The sequence below is a fragment of the Hyaena hyaena genome, unplaced genomic scaffold (assembly GCF_003009895.1).
Source record: "Hyaena hyaena isolate Hyena2069 unplaced genomic scaffold, ASM300989v1 scaffold_247, whole genome shotgun sequence".
NCBI classification, from domain to species: Eukaryota; Metazoa; Chordata; class Mammalia; order Carnivora; family Hyaenidae; genus Hyaena; species Hyaena hyaena.
In genome coordinates this window covers 840,789-864,739 of record NW_024080879.1, presented here as the reverse complement: position 1 = coordinate 864,739, position 23,951 = coordinate 840,789, and the positions used below count along the sequence as shown (strand labels likewise).

Genomic DNA, 23,951 nt, shown 5'->3' with positions numbered 1-23,951 from the left:
CACTTAGCAATCAGGAACGGTCTGTCTCTGATCTCTCCTCGCCCTGCAGGCCCGGGCCCAGCTTCAGATTTCCCTCTGGAGAGCTCCTGAGGTGGCAAACAGACACACAGCTTCCGTGTGTCTGTATTTGGCATAATCTGCTTTCCTGCACTTGGAAAATACAAACCATGTATATATTGATTAAGATAAAAGGCAATTAGGAAAATAACTTGGCAGTGTCATTATAAAAATGTAGTATCCAAAAGAAAATGCTAGTGTATTTTTTTTGAAGTTTATTTATTGATTTCGAGAGAGAAAGAGAGAGGGAGAGAAGTGGGGGAGGGGCAGAGAGAAACCCCCAAGCAGGCTCTGCACTGTCACTGCAGAGCCTAATGCGGGGCTCAAACTCGCAAACTGTGAGATCATGACCTGAGCCAAAGTCAGATGCTTAACCAACGGAGCCACCCAGGCGCCCCACTAATGTATTTTATTGGTGGTATTATTATTTGCTCATCCGTTGTAAAACTCCCTTGGGTCAAAAGGTGAGGGGCTTGCGAATGAGGATACCAACCATTGTTTGATCTCAAACTCTATTCGGTAAAAGGTCAGGGGGTGAGCAACCTAGCTCCTCCTGGCCGCAGCAAGCCCGAGATGGAAATCTTTAGTGAACACTGTGATTAGAACGGTCAAACATGTTCTTCAAGTGACTGTTAAGCAACCCCCCACCTCTAACCGCAAAATTCTCGCTTCTGTACCCCGGCTTCGCCTCTCTCCCTATATAAACCCTGAGCTATGGCTCGATGGCGCGCTTTTCCGAGGACTCTGGGTGCTCGGGAGGGGCCGTCAGGCCGGACTGGAATAAACCTGAATAACCAACTCCTTTTGTGTTTTGTGGGCTTTGTCCTCGGTGATTCTCCTTTGGAAAAGGTGGTCTAACACATTACTTTTCCTTATACAGTATAAGCATTTATATTTATTGATGGTGATATATAGGAACATAAATATGCTGCCACAATAAAGATAGTTAAAACAAAACCAACAAAAATCTACCTTTGAAAAATAAATCTACAGGGCACCTGGTTGGTTCAGTCAGTTGAGCGTTCAATTTGGGCTCAGGTCATGATTTCAGGGTCCGTGGGCTTGAGCCTCACATCGGGCTCTCTGATGTCAGGGTAGACCCTGTTTGGGGTTCTCTGTCCCCCTCTCTCTGCTCCTCTCCTGCTTCTTCTCTCTCTCTCTCAAAAATAAACAAATAAAACATTTTTAAAAGGCTTAAATAAATAAATCTAGGGGCGCCTGGGTGGCTCAGTCAGTTGAACGACCAACTCTTGATTTTGTCTCAGGTCATGATCCTAGGGTCATGAAATGAAGCAACTAAGTGCGGAGCTTTCTTGAGATTCTGTCTCTCTCTCTCTCTCTCTCCCTCCCTCCCTCCCCCTCTCCCCCACTCTCCCTCTCAAAAAAATTAACATAATAAATAAATAAATAAATAAATAAATAAATAAGTTTTCCCTTCAACAAACTATTACAAGCAGTCTATTTATTCCAGTGCCCTGACTGTGAGGGTGTGTTTCACTATGTCTCATTTTCCTCTATCAAGAGACTGACAAGTCCCATCAGTGTGGGTCCCAGAAAGGGAGCAGAGCCACAGCTCAGCCCAATCGAGTGGGAGCAAGACACTAACGTGTGCTGTACCTGAGAGCAGCGCTCTTTCAGCGACGGTGAGTGAGTCCGTGCAGCACTCCGAGCCACAGGATAAATCCAGTCCCAGCCATTTCTCAACCTTTATTTTCCTTCTGTGGCTCGAACCTACAAGTCACTCACTACATGGCAGTCATCGGCACCCGATGAGTTGGGGCCATTTTTAACAAGTCAATTTTGCTCGGAGAGGGTAAGAATGACTGCCACTGGGTCTTTAACTACTGCTCTTGGGGATGACGGGCACACTGGATCACGTGCAGTCTTGTGCCTCGGGGTGGGGCAGGATAACTGTTCCTGGCGCAGGTCGGACCAAGAGACTTTTCACCTGGAGCTACCTGGACCATCTCGGACAAAAACAAAGACACCCACACAAGATTGTGGTCAAGAAGAAAGGCGAGGGGTGCAGCTAAAACTGTGAAGCTAATTGTCATGCCTGAGTTATTAGTAAGAAGGGTCCCAAGATAAGGAGCCTAAGACTTAAGACACCAAAATGGTGAGAGAATATCCAAAGCATACTTTTTACATGGAGCCACAGAATCCTGAAGACATTCCAAAGAATGCTCCTGTGGTTCTGAAGGCTATTCCAAACAGCAATTCCAAAAATGTTATCATCAGGGACAAAGGGACATGGAGGTAAGTGTATAAACATCCCTAGATGCCTCCTTTGGAGGAAAAAAAGCACCTATTTGGGTGTGTGGTTTCTGGCATATTTGTTAAACATCACCCATATTACTTGAGAGTGACTCTTTAAATATGCAGTATGTTCAGATGCAGGAACAAAATCAACTTGGAACACTGGTGTGTTTTATTTCTTTTTTGCTAGAGGTCTTACCTTTTTCTTTGTTGTTTTTTTCAAAACACAGCCTTCTTATTTGAAAATATTTATGTGTGTATGAAAGGATGGGAGATTTTTGTACATTGTTCTTTGAAACCTTTCCCCCGCCCTACGTTACTGCATTCTCACACATCTTTTTCCATGGGGCAGAATGACTCTGTTTTTCTTTATAACCTTCAGTTCACAAATCCACAGGGATTCTACATGGCACGGCTTATGATAACGTTCCAGTTCTCAAAGATTTGGGGGGAAACTGCATTAACTTTATATCAGCAGATGAAGCAACTTAACTTCATGTGAACCCTTTATCAGTCTGCCCCCTAAGGAGTTCTACCATGGCTTACTGGGTGGCCGTAGGTCTGGCGACATATCTGACGACGGTGAGTCAAGTTACAGTCTGAATTTTACCATTTCGCTTTGAGATTTGGAATAAGTCTCTTTGCCTTCTGAAATTTCAGTTTCTTTTCCCAGTGCTTGCCACCCACTTCACAAAGATGTTGTCAATATTAACTTCAAAGGACTTTGAGTGCTCCTGAATAAAGGCATGCCCCCAAATATAAGGCATTAAGTAATCTAAAAGGCTCCCCTTCATGATTATCATATAAATAATCGGGAGGATTTCACCAAGAGAGCAGTCACTTTGTGCTAAATCCAGCTAGATAATAAGAGTCATAATAAAATGTGCAGAAAAGGCAGAAACTAACATATGTCCTAAAGGTATATGCAAGATAGCACTTCAACTGAGTGTGAATAAAGGTAAATCATTAAGGAAATGAGAGGAGGTATTTCACACTGTTGATGTGCCTGATTTTTGGTTATTGTCATCCCCGTTTGATTGAGGACACAGAATTAGTGCAGAGGACAAAAATCTGACAGAATACGCAACACTATTGTTCACCAGAGAAACATAAATTAAACCACAATGAGTTAAGTTCACACCCAGTTGAAAGGATAAAAGTAAAAAGATCGATGTTACCAAAGACTGCTAGAGAGGTAAAGCAATCAGAACACAAAAAAATTGCTGGTGGGAATGTCCCGTGGTACAACTCCTTTGGAAATGGGTGTGGGAATTTCTTATAAAGTTAAACCTAACCTACACAATGACCCCACGATTCCACTTCTAAGTATTTACTCAACAAAAATGAAAATGTATGTCCACAAGAAGACTTGTACGAGAAAGTTCGTGGCAAATTTATTTATAAAAGTTTACACGAGGGGGCACCTGGGTGGCTCAGTCGGTTTAAGCATCCCACTTCCGCACAGGTCAGGATCTCACGGTTAGACGGTTCAGTTTGTGGGTTCGAGCCCCGCCCCCCATGGGGCTCTGTGCTGACAGAGAGCCTGGAGGCTGTTCCAGATTCTGTGTCTCCCTCTCTCTCTGCCCTCCCTGGTTTGTGTTCTATCTCTCTCTCAAAAATGAATAAACATTAAAATTTTTTCTTTAAGTTTACACTGGAAATGTCCTAAATATCCATCCAGAGGTGAATAAATTGTGGTATAGTCATACAATTGAATACTATTCCTCAATAAAAAGGAGAAAACTCTTAATACAGCAACAATATGGATTTATCTCACAGACATTATCTTGTGTGAAAGAAACCAGATAATGGAGCATATCATCAACTTGGCAATAACCATTCTGCTATTATAAACACAAAGATTGGTTCTCATTTCTATAGCATATTTATTGTCACACACACACAAACACACACACACACATGCACACACACATTTTGTGGCATGCAAGAATGGAAAATCATTACATTAAGATTAAATCCATAAAAATAATTTAAAATTTTTGAGTGCTTTCTGTATGTGGTAGGTGTTTTATATGTATTGTATCATTTAATGGATATGGTACTATATTATCCCCATTTTATAGAGAAGGAAACTGAGGCTTAGCAAAGGCAACTGCCATCATATGGCTGAAAATGAAGAGCTGGAACTCACATTTGTGGTGTCTAAATGTGATGTCTCTCCCAACCAGATCAGGTGGGAGCCCCCAAATGTAGGGGTGAAAGCCAGTAGCGTGGGTGGTGAAAAGAATTCGCCTGAAGCAGAACCAAAGAGAGAGAAATTTACTGAATCCACAAGGGAGCAGCAGGCAGGACAGCAGAGAGACTATCTGCAAGGAGGCAGTGGGCGGGGGCTGTTTTTAAAGAGAAAAAGTGAGGAGATAGGGGGATGTATGGAATTTTCCCTTTTTTGGTAACTGTGCCTGGTTGTAACTAACCCATTGGTTAGGGCCTATGAATATTTTGAGGTGGACCGCCTGATGGACCTGTCTGTGTTCAGCCAGGGGGCCACCATGGGCCTTTTGCTTTGATCAAGTTTCCAGTGCTCAAGCTTGTTCTCTAAGATTAGCCTCTACGATACATTCATCTCAGTCCAAAGGCTGAGAAAAACCAGTGCCTTCAGCTGGCCCTCAATGTTAAGTGCTAGCCTTGTTTTTACAAAATTTGAAACCTAATCTATCAGCACTTACTAACCTACGGTGATTGATCACATTGTGATAGAGAAGAAATGAATCATGGTGCACGGATTATTTACTACATTTCTACATTTATCAGGACCTCGTTGTCAAGCAGGAAGAGAAAGCCCTACCCAATCTGGAAACAAAGAACACAGCTTGCTTGCAAGGAAATGTCTAGGCATAAACATGGCATAGGAGAGGGCATAGGAGAATTTACTGTGGCAGTCATGTATATGAGCTGGATTCAGTTGGGTTCCAGATGTCATACATCCACTTCGGTTCTTCACTTTCTGCCTCCCCCAGAATCTCAGAGTTAAATCAGCTCATCTTCATTTGCACACCACACTTCCAAGTCACATGATCTTTGCTCCCACGTAACACACAAAGACAGACTTCAGTTCCTTTGGGAATTAAGATGTGAGGAGTATTTAAATAGTCTCAACTCCATTTCCCTAGAACACACGCACACATACTCATGTACACAGATATGTACATGCATATATATACATATATATATATATATATTTAGGAGGACTTAATATCAGTCATTCTCCCAAGTACTCTGATGCTGACCAATGGGGTTTCATGTGTCCCTTTGTTGACTGTACATCCTCAGATCTGGTGGCCTAGGAGCAATCACTGGCATCCCCTATACCTTGGGTGAAACTCTCCTTGCCCCCATGTTAGAGGTCTCAGGAATGGGTCACCACTTTGATCACCTCTGACCTATTCTTCTCTTCCTGATCTCCTTTCTTTGGTGACTAAAAACTAATAACTGTAATACAAATATATGGATAATATATGTTGATATATGGATGCAATTGAATACAGCTATGAAAATCAATACATTATTGCTGCATGAAACATGGATGATATACAAAACTATAAAACTGAATAACAAAAACCATACATAGTTATGTATATATATATAGTATGAATGCATTTCACGTTTAGCAAAACTCAGCTGTACTATTAGAAGTCAGGATAGAGGCTGCGTTGAGGGAAGAGGTGTTATGTAGTGAACTACTGGAGGCCTGAGGAGAGCTTTTAGAATGTATCCTTTCATATTTTTCAAATTTGATTTTTTATAGTAGACATTTTTCCATACCATTTAATATTCTTCTACAGTGATGATCTCTTGTGTTTATTTAATCATTTTCCTGTTATTATTCCTTAAGTTTTCTCTTTATAAATAATGTTTGATGAACATTCTTACAGATGTATTTGTACAATCCGTATTTAGTTAAATACCTATGTATTAATTGGCAACTTTTTATGACTGTGTGTTATCAGATTGGCTTCCTACAAAATTGTGCCAACTTACTTTTCTACTAGCAGTAGATGGAGTGCACAGCAACCCATATACTTGGACAGTTTCGTATTTATTATGTCCATTGCTAACCATTACCAGGCTGATAAATAAAAAGAGGTAAATCTTCTATTTGTTGTTTCCTGACAACAGTTTAAATAACTTTTCATAAATTTAGCTACCTATGTTTTCCAAAATATCTATCTATGACTTTTGTCCATTTTTCTACTATTACATATTTTTCATTGGTAAGCTTTTTATATGTTAAGTCTTTGAAATTTTCCCTTCTTGGGCTGTGAATGTTTTTTCTAACTGTGTTTACTTAAAAAAAATCTTTAAATAGTTACAGATTCACAAAATGTTGCAAAATATACTACAGAGTTCCTGTGTGCCAAGGTTCTTGCACTGTTAATGTCCTACATTAAATGTAGTATATTATCAAACCCAAGAAACTGGGGCACCTGGGTGGCTCAGGTGGCTGAGCGTCTGGCTCTTAATTTTGTCTCAAGTCATGATCTTAGTGTCCTGAGATCGAGTCCTGAGTTGGGCTCCACGCTGGGTATGGTGCCTACTTAAGATTCTCCCTCTTCCTCTGCCCCTTCCCCCACTCATGTATGTGTACTGCCAATACTCACTTACTCTCTCTCTCTCTCTCTAAAAACAAAACAAAACAAATACCAAGAAATTGACATTGGTTGAAAAAATGGTTACAGAGATTACAGACCTATATGGATTTCTTCATTTATTTTTAAATCTATTAGGGACGCCTGGGTGGCTCAGTCGGTTAAGCATCTGACTTCGGCTCCGGTCATGATCTCACGGTTCGTGGGTTGGAGCCCTGAGTCAGGCTCTGTGCTGACAGCTCAGAGCCTGGAGCCTGTTTCAGATTCTGTGTCTCCCTCTCTCTCTGACCCTCCCCTGCTCACGCTCTCTCTCTCTCTCTCAGAAATAAATAAAACATTAAAAAATTTTTTAATCTATTAATGGAGATTCTAAACATATATTTTAATGTACTCATTCTTTATTTTTTAAAAATCTTTTACACTTCTGGTTTCTGATTCCACATAGAAGCTTGGAAGTTGCCACTCCATCTTTACAACAGGTAAGAAGCTGAAAAGAATGAAAAATCAACAACTCTTCTTGGAGCTGTAAGAGAGAGGAGGACCAAGGCAAACCGCTGCCCCTAAGAGTGGAGAGATACATACAAAAATACAAAGATTTGTGGTATAGGAGAACAGAGACTCCCTAGCAGGGAACACTGTGGGAACAAGTGCCAGATAGGAAAATCTGAATCTATAACTGATGAACCCTAGAGGTTTAATGCAGACAAGTCTGATTATGAATTAAAAAGTCCACAGGGACCCAGTCATAGGGAAGCCCTAACAATACTGTGAGATTTACCCCCAGGAGAGCAACCAGATTCCCATAGTACATATGGGAACAGGGGCCAGATTCCCATAGTACATACGGGAGCAGGGGCACCTGGGTGGCTCAGTTGGTTGGGTGTCCAACTTCGGCTCAGGTCATGATCTCATGGTTCACGGGTTCGAGCCCCACGCTGGGCTCTGTGCTGGCAGCTTAGAGCAGGGAGCCAGATTCTGTGTGTGTGTGTGTCTTTCTCTCTCTACCCCTTCCCTACTTGTGCTCTGTCTCTGCCTCTCAAAAATAAATAAAGCATTTTAAAAATATATGGGAGGAGATCCCCTTGGGCTTCCATAGGGAGAGGGGGAAAGGAATTCTGTACTTTAAAACACCTCAGAGGACTCTCTTCTTAACAAAACCTATCCTCCGGAGAAATACTTAACTGGATTCTAACCTAGTCAAGTATTAACAAAACATAACTGACCTGAGGAAGGGAAATACCCAACTCCAGCCTGCTCTAGCCATCCTGTCCCTCCTAATGAGGGAAAGTAAAACTTAGAAACACTTGTGAAATTCACAGTCCAAAGGCACAGTCTCAATAAAAAACTGAGACGTAATGATAGGACTATAGAAATTTTCCCCTGCCTCCACACCTCACCTCTATATTACTAAAGGCCTGTTTATGATAGTTCATCTTACCCAGTACATTAGATCTGGCTCTCAAGAGAAAATAAGGCACATCAAAAGGCAAAAAACCCCACAATTTGATGAGACAGATCAAGCATCATAAGCAGACATGACAGAGATGTTGGAATTATTATATGGGGAATTTAAAATAACTATGATTAAAAATAAGTAAGTAAATAAATAAATAAACAATGATTAGTATGCTAAGGATGCTAATGGTTAAAACAGACAACATGCAAAAATAGATGGGCAATGTAAGAAGAAAGAGAAATTCCAGGGGGGGGGGCAAAATAAAATCCTAGAGATAAAAAACACTATATCAGAAATGATGGATGCCTTTGAGGGTCTTTTTTCGGGACACGGCTGAAGAAAGAACTTCTAAGTATCTGACTACTATTGGTGTATATTGATATATCCTCTAATATTCATGACATTTTGAGCAATAAAATGCTGAAAGACATATTAAACCAATAAAAACCCAACAACTTGATTTTAACGTTCAATGTATTGTGATGAAGAGACAAAAATCAAAGTATTTCTGAGCCACCTGTCACAACATGTAAAAATGGTAAAAGAAAACTTGGGCTAGAATTAGAAATCTGAAATGTGCACTTTCTCAGAAAGGATATTACAAATGTGGATTTCTTACTGTGATAGGGAGGTAACACTTGGGCACTGAGGTATTCTGTGCTTTCCTTTCTGTATAGGAGGGGAAAAAATTACGAATTTGAATTAGAGGGAAATATTAAATCTACTAACCATTTGGAAAAGGATTAGGATAAGGAAAAAAAAAAAAAAAAAAAAGGTTACCCTATCCCCTGTCTCTAAAATGGGGCAGTAACTGGGCTGCACAAGACTTGTGAATACATACATGTGTTTGTATACTGTCTACTCACCTTCATCATCACCGCCACTCTCTACCCCTAACTAGCTGCCCCTTCTCCCGCTTGCTCCACTACAATGTATTCTCAATCCAGGAAGAGTAATCATTTTAAGACCTAATTCAGATCACATCACTCCTCTGTGTAAGTTCTGGCCATGGCTTCCATTCCCTAACCTACTTAGAGTTAGGCAGAAAAGTCCAGCTCCCTTACCATGGCCTACAAGGCCCTCCACCCACCTCTTCAATCTCCTCTCCCTCAAAGCCCTTTTCTCATTTACCCTCTTGCTCCAGTCACCCCCTCCAGGTAGGCTTTGTTTGCTGTTCTTTCTGGAACACTTTTCCTGTGGATCTTCCCAGGCCACCTCCTTCTGGTCATCCAGATCTTTAGATAATATACCAGTAGTATCCTTGAAAACCAAAAAGCAAAGAGAACAAAGTCTGAGAAAAACAACAGACTCTCCAAGGACTTGGAGACAACTGCACAAGGTGTAACATACTCATAATGAGAATCCCAGAGGAAAAGACAGAGAGAAAGGAACAGAAGAAATATTCGAAACAATAATGACTGAGAATATCCTCAAATGATTATCAGACACCAAACCACAGATCCAGGAAGCTCAGAGAATTCCAAACAGGATAAATACCAAAAACAGTACACCTAGGCATATCATTTTCAAACCAGAGAAAATCAAAGATAAAGAAAAAAAATCCTGAAAGAAATTAAAAGGTGAAAAAAATCTTACCTATGGAGACACAAAGAATTATACCTTTCTTCATTCTTGAGGTTACTAGTCGTCTTTCCTGAAATTTCCCAATTTTCCATTGTTAGATTATTGCTGGGATTTCTTAGAAAAATACTAAATAGTCTTGAAAATCCTGGTGCCAGCCATGTATATTTCCTTTTATTCTTGTGGGAACAGATCTGATATTGTCAAGGATCAATGTGCTTTTTTTTTTTTACAAATAGTTTATTGTCAAATTAGTTTCCACATAACACTCAGTGCTCATCCCCACAAGTGCCCTCCTCCATGCCCATCCCTCCCTCCCCCCCCCTCCATCAGTCCTCAGTTTTTGTCAGCATTCAAGAGTCTCTCATGGTTTGCCTCTCTCCCTTTCCCCCACCATTTCCCCCCTTCTTCTCCCCCTTGTTCCTCAGTTAAGTTCCTCCTAATCCTCCTATACGTGCAAACATATGATATTTGTCCTTCTCTGCCTGACTTATTTCGCTCAGCATAACACCCTCAAGGTCCATCCATGTTGCTACACATGGCCAGATTTCATGGTTTCTCATTGCCATGTAGTATTCCATGGTATAGATAAACCACATCTTCTTGATCCATTCATCTGTTGATGGACACTTAGGCTCTTTCCATGTTTTAGCTATTGTGGAGAGTGCTGCTATGAACATTGGGGTACATGTGCTCCTATGCATCAGCATTTCTGTATCCCTTGGGTAAAATAAACTAAGAAATCTGCATATCTGCACTGTGGTAAAATCAGTCACTTCAGTGAACCCTTTAATTAGAGCTGGTGTAGTTTATGAACTGTGTTCCTTTTTTAAAAAAATATGTCTTCATAAAAAGTTTTGTGAAAAACTCATATGTTTACATCCTAAACAGGGCAACAAGAAGATGTAAAAGAATTTTATCGTGGACTTACAGTTTTACCCCAGGAAAGGCACATCCCGGTCACATCTGCAGATGCAGAATTGTGTCATCTTTCTGTCACTGCTGTCTTGCAGGCTATGGGGGAACGATGCCAGCTCTGGGTGTCTGGATCCTTGAGACTTTTAAATCTCTCACCTTGAGGCAGATGGCTGAAGGCAGTGCAGTTAAGTCTGGAACATTATTTGGGCACTGAGTTGGACAGAGAATAAGGGGCACGTGGAAACCTTTCATGAGCCTCGGTCCCTTGAAAGGTGGAAGTCTCTGTCTCATTATAATTAAAAGAAAGAATCAAGGCTCAGTCTGGCCATGCAGTAAAGTGATATCCAAAACTGGGAGACCTAAAGCATGAGCATTTAGCTTGTTATTTAATTTTTTTAATCATTATAAACAATACAATAAATATTAATATATGGTGTTTATATCTTTAACATTTGTTATTTCTTTAGGATAAATCCCTAAAAGTGGAATTTCTAAGCCAAAGAATATGTGCTTTTACAATCATTTGGCACATACTGCCAAAACACCCAGTTGAAGGCTGTACCAATTCATATTCCTATCAGTGGAGCATAAGAACGCTCATTTCCTACATCTTTACCAACGCTGGGCATGGACAGTCTTTGTAACTTTGGAAGAATTAAATGTCTAATATGAAACAGATCATGTAGCTCCTCTACTTTCAAACCTCCAAAGTTTCCCCAATGTCCTCCATAGGAGTCATTCTCAAACTTTTTGGTAGCAGGACCTTTTCATGGTCTTAAAAATTATGAAGGGCCCAAGGAGCACCTGGGTAGCTCAGTCAGTTAAGTGTCCAACTTCAGCACAGGTCATGATCTCACTGTTCATCAGTTCAAGACCCAGGTGGGGCCCTGTGCTGACAGCCCAGAGTCTGGAGCCTGCTTCAGATTCTGTGTATCCTCTCTCTGCCCCTTCCCTACTTATGCTCTGTCTCTCTCTTTATGAAAAATAAATAAACATAAAAAAATAAGAAAATTATTAAGGGCCCCAAAGAGCTTTTATTTACATGGGTTATATATATATTAGTATTTGCTATAGTATGAATTAATATGTTATTATATTTAAGTTAATATAAATAAAAATTCAATTTTTTTCTTTAGGTCATTAAAAATAAATGCATTATGTGTTAACATAAATAATATGTTTATGAGATAACTATTTAAAAAAACCCACTAGTGAGACATATGGCGTTGCTTTACATTTTTACAGATCTCTTTAATTACTGGCTTAAAAGATATTCTATTATAGTAGAAGCAAAAGTCTCATATCTGTTTTGGCATTCAATTGGTTGCAATATTGCACATCATGTAGCCTTTGGAAAACTTGCCTGTACACTCATGAGAAAATGAGAATGATAAAAGTAAACAATGTCTTAGTATTATTATGAGTGTAGTTTTGGCTTCATGGACCCCCTGAAAGGTCCATAGGGACCTCAGAGGTCTGCAGACAGTTATTTAGAGAACCATAAAGTCCAAAGGATCAAGTCTAACTCCTCAGCACACCTTGAGTCCTTTCTTGACTCAACCCTAAACTTCCTCGATTATTCTGTCATGCTCATTCTTACCACCATACAGAATTCTCTTCCCCAAACACATGAAGCATTTTCTACGTGCTTTTATAAATACTATTCTCTCTTCTACGAACGCCTGTCCCTGGTGGTTATATTGAGATTTGAAGGAACCCAATATATTATAACCCTCCCCAAGCTCTAAATAATTTAAACTAAGAAATAAAACACAAAAGCAAGCAGAGAGAGGACCAAGGATCATTTGTATTACCAATAGGGGTGATTGTGAAGAATACAGCTAGCGTACTCTATGGCAGCAATGAACTTCTTGATATCTACTCCTGGAACTTTACAGACACACCTATCCAGATGCAGATGGCGCTGGGCAAAAGTGTAGGCCTCAAACAGAGTCCTCCTGCCCCATTATTAGTTTAAGAAGGGGGAGAGGGCTCACTCATAAGAGGAGACAGAAGAGAGATGTGAGCTACATGCCATCTGTAGTTCTTTATCTCAGAGCCAACAAGCAGGTTCGTCACTCCTTCTTTCCTGAAGGCAGACAGACTGAGGGAGGAACTGGGAAGAACGAGGGGCAGTGGTACACTAGTGGCTTTCTTTCTGTGAAAGAAAATAGGAGGGGGGAAGAAACACCCCCCACCCCACTTCCCCCCTACACACACACCCCACCAACAACAATCTCTATCTACAAAACCCCTTCTCATACTCAGTCGTCACCAACTGGGTGACGCTTTCCCTTCTTGACATATTCCCCCACCTGCTTACATAACATTTTGTGCACATATATACATTCAACAAGTGATATTAAGACCATTACATGCAAGGCATGAAGAATACAAATACAAGTAAGAATGTGGGGAAACAATACCATTGACAGCACCTCTCGTGTAGCTCTCAGATTCTTATCCCCTGCATTTATTCTGTCAACATATTCGGAAGCACCAAGCACACAGGCACCCTTTCTCTCTGAAATAATTCACGCATGTCATCACACCATCTGAAATCTGTCTCCATCATTTGATCCTCACAAATCTGCACTCAACTTTCAGGATGCCCCTGACATCTCTCCAAACTACTCTCGTTTCCTATCAAGCTCTAGCCAGACCAGTGCCACCGGTAATCATCCCTCAAACCTAACAATCCATTTTTTTTTTTTTAATCCTTCCCATTCCTGTGGTAATTTTATACTTGGGTAGGATGCCTTCGTGCGTTTGTATGTTTTGTATTTATAGCTATAATGGTAGAAAAGTGCAGTAGCACGGCTGATTATATAAGGATTTGGAAAGAACATGGGCCAAATCCCAGATCCTAAGAAGACCCAGCAATAAATATAATAAAAGCCTGATATAACATGTTTAGCCTATAAGGAGGGCACTGTTTCTGTCCCTGAACAGCTCATTATAGAGATTCCACTACTTTGCTGTTTCTCCCCATCTCCATGGCAGCCTGCAGACTCCTTGGGAGCACAATCGTTGGCAGGATGGTTAGATTAAATGACTCTCGGGGGTCTGTTTTCACCCCCCTGAAATCCTATAATTCTGGTGAGTTTCCTCTTCTTGGAAGTATGGCACGAAAGCGTCATGTTACCAAAGCACTCAGCACGTAGTCTGTCCCAGTAGTTGAAAATACAGACGCTGAAACCAAGAGTAACTGGCTTCAAATCCCAGTTTGTATGTGTGACTTTAAAACAAACCATTTCTGGGGCGTCTGGGTGGCTTAGTCGGTTGGGCGTCCGACTTTCACTTAGGTCATGATCTCGCGGTTCATGGGTTCGAGCCCCGCGTCGGGCTCTGTGCTGACTGCCAGCTCAGAGCCTGGAGCCTGTTTCAGTCTGTGACTCCCTCTCTCTCTGACCCTCCCCTGCTCACGCTGTCTCTCTCTCTTTCTCCTAGAAATAAATAAATAAAAAAAAAATAAAATAAAATAAAACAAACCATTTCTGTGTCTCCATCAAATCATCTGTAAGATGATAATCATAATCATACCTGCCTCACAGGCATGCTGTGAGCATTAAATAGTTAAAATATATAAAGCCCATGGAGCAGCGCCTACCCTATACTAAGTGGACAATTAACTATCAATTACTAGTTAGTATGAACAAATACGTATTTGGAGCATTCTACAATTCCGTGAATTCCCAGTGACCTAAAATATACATTTAATGGGCACTCAGGAAGTTCTGTAGACTGATCTTGAGGCTGAATTTTACAGTCTTATCCAATTTTTTTTGAGTACCCTGTCTCACTAAAATTAAAAAAAAAAAAAAAAAGTTCAAATTAGAAAGGCAGTTTGTCTTTTCTGAAAACTGATTCCCAGCATATAGACCAGGCATATATATGTTCAATCTACCAATGAAATCCTATTAAAAGACCATGTTTGCATAATCCTATTATATTCAAAAATTTTCATATTCATTTTTAGAGCATCAATCAAGCATTTACACAATATCTGTAATATCTCTTCTTTGCAAAATCTTGCTAGAGGTGTGTCAAATGTTCTAATCATACCACCAGGTACAGACACTGAATGCAGTTTAAAAGATATAATCAAGGAACATATTAAATAGTTCCATAAAGCATAAAAAGTGACGCTAACTGTCAACCACGGAATAGCTTAAAAAGTGGGTAAATTTGGCACATTTGCTCTTAAGTCATTTTAAAAGCATTAAAACATATTTCACAGATTTCAAACACACAATTATTTTTCTGCCACTCGAAACATGAAATAAACATCGCTTTAAAAAGATATGAGCTTTTTATCTATCAAAACAAACAACTTAATGAATAAAAATTGTTTTCCCAAACCATTTTTCATACATTTGCAACTCATCCAGCAAATCCCAGGTCTGAAATCACAGAATGGCAAAATGTATCATTGTGCCCCGAAATTAAAATGCAAGAAACTCAAGGTGTGGTTTTTCTATGAAAAACTGCTCTAAAAATATGCATCATGCATTTACTTTGCAACTGCATTCACTAGCAAAACTGCACTTCTGTCTGCATAGATGGCACTGATATTTTATGCTTGTCTTGGGAATTGGTGTCATTTTAAATCATATCTTCCCTGTATTTATTCAATGTGATAATTATCTTTTAAATTAACAAATAACTCTTGATCACCTACTCTTTATAAGGTATTGAGCTGAGAGGTCCAGCTGGCTACAATAAGCTTACCTTCAGGGCTCCCACTTAGGGAGGTCAGAAAGGTAATACAAACAAATAAATTAAATGCAAAACTATCTGCTCTGTCCCTGTCCCTTTACAAGTTCCAGGCCTAGTGTGTAATCATGATAAAAGTTTGGACCTCTGTGCTAGACAACTCCTGCTTGACTTGTTTGCCATTTACCTCCAACTCTTATTCTGCAATCTCTTAGTTTAAACTCTGTTTCCCTATACCTACCCCAGGCTGGTGCATTTGTTAAAAGACACATTTAGAGCCTCTTTGCTGACTTGGATTTTTCTCCACTCTTGAGTCCCAGACTTGCAAAGCTCCAGGTAAGAGATCTGCCTGCCAGTTCTGCATTGTTAAGACTGACACTACTTAGTCTAGACCTCTCCTCATCCCTTGCTTCCCCCCTCCTAACAATCTGCTTGCCATAGAAGGGGAATCAGAAAAAAATCCTAGACAATAATTTTATTATAATAATGACATAAATAATGATAGAAACCAGGCATTACAGTAAGTCGCAAGCTTGAGAAATGGCTTCTCATTTGAATGTTTTTTTGATGTTGCTTAGTGATGGGCTTCAGTAATGCCCAGTAGGAAGAACTAGAGCAGAAACACGTTGATACTTATACAAAGATTAGATTTTTATAACCAAAACAGTATATTTTTAAATGTGTAGTTTTCTACCTTTTTTTAAAATAGTGTCATCATGATGGTAGACAGAACAACTGGATCTTTTTGAATAGTTTCTACATGCCAGACACTTTCCAAGTTCAGTTTCATTTTTTACTCTCCTCCATATTCCACTTGGGAAGATGTTTTCTATGAGAGTGAGATACTAAATAAGTGCTCGCTGCCACAGGCACTATAACTTCAACTCCCTATTTCTTGGCATTGTCAGGTTTAGAATTGCTATTGCTTTTGCTAATAATTTCAAAGTGAATCAGAATTTATATTTACCCTAGTGAATAAAGATGTGATATGTGTATATATATACATATATATAATGAAATATTACTCAGCAATCTAAAATCTTGCCATTTGCAACATGGATGGATCTACCTATAGTACATCATGCTAATGAAATTAAGTCAGAGAAAGACAAATATATGATTTCACTCATATGTGGAATTTAAGAAACACAACAGATGAACACAGGGGAAAGGAAGGAGAAGATAAAAACAGAGAGGGAGGCAAACCATAAGAGATTCTAAAATACAGAGAACAAACTGAGGGTTGCTAAAGGAGGGGGGTGGTGAGCTAAGTGGGTGATGGGCATTAAGTAGGACACTTGTTGGGATGAGCACTGAGTGTTATAAGAGACGAATCACTGAGTTCTACTCCTGACACCAATACACCAATAGTATGTTAACTAACTTTAAATAAATTTTTTAAAAAAGGATTTATATTCACCCCAAACACAGTTAACAACTCTTCCTATTTAAATGTAACATTGTTACAAATTCCAACGTATGGCCTCAGACAAAGGCAGCAGGTCAAAACAGGTGGCACACTCAAGGAAAACAGATCCAAAACTTCTAAGGATTGATGTAGATAGGTGGTGCATGGACTCACAGCAGGAGTTTCCCTGGACCCAGTTTGGCATCAAATAAAAGCAGAGAAGATAAGGCTAAAAGAAAAATCATAGAGCAACCCACAATTTGCAAGAAGCAGCTTATAGTTGAGACAGGGCCAGAGGACAGGACTGCATTGTGAGTAGCCCTAAAGCCACTGATCTCTGGTAGCTAGGGAGAAATGATTCACTCAAACACACATTTTTGCGACATAAGGAACTTAGGTGTCTTAAAACAGCAAAAATTCCTGCCTGCATAGAACATGGACATGGCATCTCTCCCACAAACTTTCTGCCAGTAACTGGTCTAGAAAAAAAAAAAAATCTCATTAAAAATAAACATCCATGCAAAGCTATATCAAGAAAATAAGAGAATAAACAGAGATAAAATGGAAGACAAAAAATACAAAACAAAAATTTCCATAGAACAAATAAAAATTGGAGACAAAAATATTGCCATAAACTTGAAAGAAAAAAGACCTAAACAAAGCTCCCATACGTATAAAACAAGAGCCCATATTGGATATACAAGAGCTCAGGGAAGATACTGCAAGACCACAGAGAATGAAAAATGGTTGGGCAGAGTCCAGGAATCAAACATTTCACTGGCAGCAGCCAGATTCTGCTAAAAACATGGAAATAAACAAGTATGTCAGGAATAGAAAAAGTGCAATTCAATGAAATAAAAGAATTCAGAATTATAAAAGATTAATAGCTAGACAAGACAGTTACAAAGTCCTTAATATATGCAAAAACTAATAACCTGAAGAGGTTAAAAAATAATAAAATAGGAAAAATGTTAAAGATGTACTTCAAAGTAACTTTTCAGAAATAGAACTCATGACCCTATAGACCAAGATGACTCACTGAACTCTGGGAAAAATTCACACAACACATTCAACCCTGAATCGTGTTTTAATGAACTGCTGGAACTCAAAGAAAAAGGCTGTTGTGCATTTAAGGCAACCAATTCAAGTCGGGTTATTATTTTCCACAGCAATGTTCAATGCTAGAAGGCACTAGGTCAATAGTATAACAGCAAAGTCCTCAGGAAATAAAGTATGCAATCCACGAATTACACATAGCCATACAGTCATTAAAGTATAATGAAAATGAATGTTTGTGCCTGCAAAAACTCAGAGAATACACCCTATGCCCTTCTTGAAGAAACGACTGCAGGCCAAATTTTGGAAAGCAAAGAGAGAAGTGGAGGGCTGATCCTAAACACCGACCTCATTTAACTGTAGGGCTGAAACTAAAATAATTGTGGAAATTATGGTCACAGAACAGAATTTCAATGTTATGAACTCTAATGATGCAGAAATAATATAGCAAAGATCTGGAGGGGAAGAGGACATATGGTAGGTAGTAATGTCAATATGCTGATTTTCTCACCTGGTAGAGCAGAGGAGAGAAAGATTACTGAAGCTGATAAATCTGGCAATAAATCATGTTAAGTACATTTCAAAGTCTAAAGAATATGATATGAAAAATTATATGATCAGCAAGAATCAGGTAAGTTTGGGAAGAAGCGAGGGGGAGGAAATGGAAAACTGGATTTGCTCATTACTCATGGTAGGAAGTCAATAGAAAGCTGTTTAAAGATATAGAAGGATCGCGGTCATATATTGCTAGTGAGAGTGACTACAGGAAGGTTTTCATAGGGCTTCTCTAGCTCTGTTGTGTGGGACCGAGAGACAAGGGGCTTTTGCAGAATTCACCTCACAAGAAATGGAAAGAACGCTGAGGTACAATGAATCCCTCCCTAGCACAAAATATGAACTCTCTCTCCAGTACTGCCTTGTTATATTGTAGTTGACATCTGTCATGATTAGTGACCATCCGTCTTTTTTTCTTAAATGTTTTATTTATTTTTGAGGGGGAGGGGGCAGAGGTGGGGATGGGGGGGACAAAGGATCCAAAGCAAGCTCTGCACTGACAGCAGAGAGCCCAATATGGAGCTCAAACTCATGAACTGTGAGATCATGACCTGAGCCGAAGTCAGATGATTAACCGACTGAGCCATTCAGGTGCCCGTCATTCAACATCTTTGGAACACTGTGTGCCACTTTTCCCAAGAAGGCCAAATTTGCTCTCCCAGCTTCCTTTACAGTTAGAGTACAGGTATATGACTGAGGCTTTAACAATAGACACAACCACATAGAAGTTTGACGCCCAAGAGAGCAATGTGAAGAATCCATCTTGGGCCACTCTGAGAAAATAGGGCTCCGCCTTCCAGAGACAGTAAAGGCAGAAGGTTCTGATAATCAAGTGCCGGTGGGTGGCTGTAGTATCATCACTGGAACAGTTCTAAAGAGAGATCTGGGCATTATTCCTAGCTGGCCGCCTTCTAGGTAAAAGGTGAGTTCTGTTACTTGCAACTATGAACCATGCCTGATAATGCAGAACACATACTTAAAAAGCAAAAACAAATTTACAACATCCTTTAGTTTTAAAAAGACCAAGGACCTAATGTTTTCATTAGCTCCTAGTCTACAGATCACTTACCCAGTAGCTTCAAATTAAGAAGCCAAGTATCTGTGAAACGTCTCTTCCCTAGAACATTTTATCTATTTTAAATATAAGTTAAAGAATGAGCTCTGTTAAAATAGGTCTTAGTTTTATGTGCAGTTACACTGGAATCACCAAAGTCAAAGCATTCCAAATACGTAAAATCAAATACAGCTGAATCCCACTACCCTGGCTTGCCGGAATCCTTAGGAAGGTTTTGTGGATGATGATTCTAAACTCATCTAAAATGTTTATCCTAGGCTCCAAAGCTTTCGGTTTAAGCCCAAAGTGTAGTCAAGTTCACTGCCTACTGTGAAAGGATTAAGGGATAATGTCATTTCCATTGCTCCTTCTCTTGTTCTTGGCTACAAAAAGCAGCAAAATATACACATTTATCCTGCAGTTTTATGATTAGAAAGCACTGCAGCAGGTGGATTTTACTAATGAAAAGATGCATTTACTTTGGCATCTAGGTATTGAGTAGAAGGCTTTCTAGTCCAGCGGTTCTCAGAGTGTGGTTCCTGGGCAGCAAGATCACTTGGGAACTTCCTGGAAATCCCTATTCTTAGGCCCCACAGTCAATGTACTGAATTGGAAATTCTGGGGGTGGGGCTCAGAATTCCATGTTTTATAACCTGTTTTGCTGATCTTCATGCATACTCATGTTGGAGAGCCACTTTCTTTGGAAGCACAACGAAACCACACCAATCAAAGGAGAATCTACTTCTGAGAAGGGAAGAGAAAGATGTGTCTCCTTAAGAACACATTTCAGAATATTAAAGGAGTTCTCCCTAAAACTATCCTAACTTCTCATGTAGCATTAACTCATTTCTTCTTCTACAGAGGGGATATAGGATTCCTGGTTACTTTGGGCCAATACAAAACTTCTCCTGGGACCACTAGACCTCAAGTACCCTTTAATATTCTCCTTGGGCTAAATAATCCTAGTTCTTTTTATCTTTACTTAAAACTCTTCATCATCTTCCTCAAGCTCCAGAATAAAGGAAAATCTCTTTTTACCATTCAAATGGATTAAAATGAATGGTTATATTCTTATTCTTAGAATTCTTATATTCTACCTATATTTTAAAGTTTACAATGTACTAAAAACAAATCAAATTTTAGGTCTATCATTTCAAGATATTCTGAATCCTCACCCTCACCCCATTCTTCCTAAAAAAATGAAAGTTTTAGTTCATTGTAAGGTCACTAAGTATTTCACATATATTACATTAAACATTCTGATCCTCATTTGCCCTATTAAATAAGAATTGACCAGATGGATATTCCTCTGACTCTCTCTCCTGAGCAGGTTTTAGTTAATTAAAAATGATTATTTTTACTACGTATTTTATATATTGGCCAGATGTTACCTGTGGTCATTTCTGGAAAGGATCATTTGGTGGTGGTTATAAAATATATATTTTCCTTTGGGAAGTGAGACTCTTGAGCACAATCAGGAAAACAAATGTGGAAATTGATTATACCTCACCTTTTTCTTAGTGCCAAAAATGGGCATAACGTTTCATTTCCTTTGAAAGTACGACCTTTTCAAATTCTTCTATCTCCACTCTGACCCTATTTATGTTGGGTCAAAAAATTATCAGGTTGGTAGAAGAAAAATTAATATTGGTTTCTCTCTGTACTGGAAGTGTAACTTTTTTTCCCCAAAGAAACCGATTTGGTTTCTATAGATTTGGTTTATGTAAGACATCTATATATGGCATAGGAAACTGCTGTGCTCCATCAGGGCTGACACTGTCAGATCTTTGTGTACAGAGGATGGGACTTCCAGAGACTATTTCCAACAGTCATGCTTTTCTACAGGTCTCCTTAGAAGCTATTTTTCATGCAAACTCATTTGCCTAAATTTCCCGCTAGTGCTGAAATAATCTAGAATGAGGCAGAGATACTGTAATTATGAAATTGTTTTGTGATTGCACTAGTCATTTTCTCCCCCATTTGTAGACAAACCAGACTCAAAACAAGCCCCTTCTCTTTTTTTGTCCTTAAAAAAATAAACACAATAAAGCAACATTCTTTTTTTTTTTTCAACTTTCTTTTTTAGAAAAAGATTTCAATGTGTGAGGTCACCCAAAATTCAGACAGCCTAACAAATGAAATTAACCACACCATCATCTGGGCTAAATGTAGATGGTTGGTCTTCTCCAAAACACCATTTAGAAGATTATTAAGAGTCAAAAGTGAGTCTTTTGAAAGTCTGAATTTTATACCCCGACAAACATAATGTTAGGTGTGGTGGTGTGTATAAACAGGAAAGAAACTTTCAATTCCAGTACCCTGGCTATGGTTTGTAAAATATTTCATGGACCAATATTCCAAAATAGACCTAAAGGGGGCACTTGGGTGGCTCTGTCAGTCGAGTGTCTGACTCTTGATTTCAGTTCAGGGAGTCTGCTTAAGATTCTCTCTCTCTCTCTCTCTCTCTCTGATTCTCTCTCTCTCTCTCTCTCTCTCTTTGCTCCTCTCCCCAAATCACAAGTTCCCTCTCTCTCTCTAAAAAAAAAAGATAAAAAAGATTAAGAACTGAAATAAATAAAAACAACAATATGGACATAAATTCTAGTCTCAGCTCTGACTTTCAACATGGTCTTACTTATATAAGTGACACCCCATGTTGTTTCTTTTCTTACATAAAAAATGACAGAAATACATATTCTCTGAAGTCTCTTTGAGCCTACAAATTACATGATTCATGGTCTAAAAAAGTAACTTTTAAGGCCTAATATGCTTTACTGAAGAACTGGGACAATTAGGGTGGGGGTTGCTTTATTAACCTGCTGGCTTTAAACACAAGACCTGGCCCTCACTTCCTGGTTGTTATACAGCATCTGCTCCCCATGTTCTGAAGCACACAAATCTGCTCGTAGTAAATCACAGTCACCTCAAAAATGACCTTTTCCTCTTACGTTTTGATAGTAATCAACATTTACTAGGGTCTTCCTATTAAAGTCATCTGTGTTACATTTGATTTCAAGAGCCGGGTATGGGGCAGACATTCCTGATGAAGAGCCTGATAGTCCTTGGAATAAATTGTCCCCCAAAATATAAGATTACATACCTTTAGATCAGGCCATGCTCATCAGCCTCTAATAGGTCTGAGGGACTCACAGTCCTAATTTCCTACGTGAATCTGTAATTGTCCGCAGGGGTCAATTTCAGTGGACGCCTCATATAAATTAGAATTGAAGATAATGATGCCGTTCACTTGATCAACTAAAATGACCAGCTGGGTTTAATGGGAGGAAAACAGAAACCCCTGTGAAATTGGAACAGCTTCAAAGGTGATAGAATGTAATTATTTTTCTGCAAAGTTTCTTCTCTAAAGGTGACTGGCCATTGTGCTGTGGGCACCTGGGCCGGCACGTTATGAAGGTGGATATGGCATTCAGAGCAACCAACCATATCCAAAGGCGTAAGTCAAGAGTTAGCTTTCTGCTAAGGCACGAGGGAAAAGCAGGATTTCTTCTCTGTTCTTATTTTAGTCATTTCATTTACAGTTGGAGAGGTGCTGTGGGGACCTGCCTAATTGATTCCCGAGAGGCAAATTCTAATTTAGATTGCTCCAAAAGTGTTTTCTCTTTATAGCCATAAAACATTTTCTAGAATTTGTTGTAATTACCCTCGGGGTAATATAATTTTAGGTCGGAAAGAACCTGGAGGTCACCTGGCCAACCCCTTTCTTTTATAGATGAAGAAGCTGAGGACCAGAGATGTGAACTGACTGAACCAAGGTCATAAAACAAAAAGAAGAAGAGCCTGGCTAGAATTCAGCAATGAGACGATGAAACCAAGATGGATGCCCAGTGTGTGGTTTCCCACTTACGAGTAGCTGGAGAGTCGTTCCGGAAGGATAGAAGATTCTCTCCATAAAAATCCCCATTTAAGAAGACTTAGGAACTGTAATTCACAGACGTGCCAGCAAGCGAAAATAGCAGAGCTGGAAAGCTGGGAGAGACAAAGAGCAAAGGCACGAGTAGACCACAAAGCAGATGACCACCCGCAGAGCGGACAGGGAGCTCTGACTAGGTGTCTGTGTGTGCTGAGGGACAGTGACCCACGGCGTGACTGCACAGTCTGGGTCTGAGTCCTGACTCTGCTAATTCCAAGCTCTGTGATCTCTGACAAGTTGCTTAAGCTCTCTGTGCCTCAGTCCCTCATCTGTATAAAAAAGGATGATAATATCAGTTCTGACTGTTATAGGGATTAAACACATTAATCTATGTAATTAATCTATGTAATCAATCT

General features: G+C 39.5%; 1 long non-coding RNA gene across 1 annotated transcript; it reads right to left on the bottom strand.

Annotated features, from left to right (window-relative positions):
* Positions 1–3,911: 3,911 nt before the first annotated feature.
* On the bottom strand, positions 3,912–11,248 carry LOC120240062. The gene is made up of 4 exons (XR_005530575.1): positions 10,889–11,248; positions 9,973–10,030; positions 9,508–9,636; positions 3,912–5,389 (listed from the first exon to the last, which is right to left on the bottom strand). It is a non-coding gene; the product is annotated as an uncharacterized LOC120240062 (long non-coding RNA).
* Between the last annotated feature and the right edge of the window lie 12,703 nt (positions 11,249–23,951).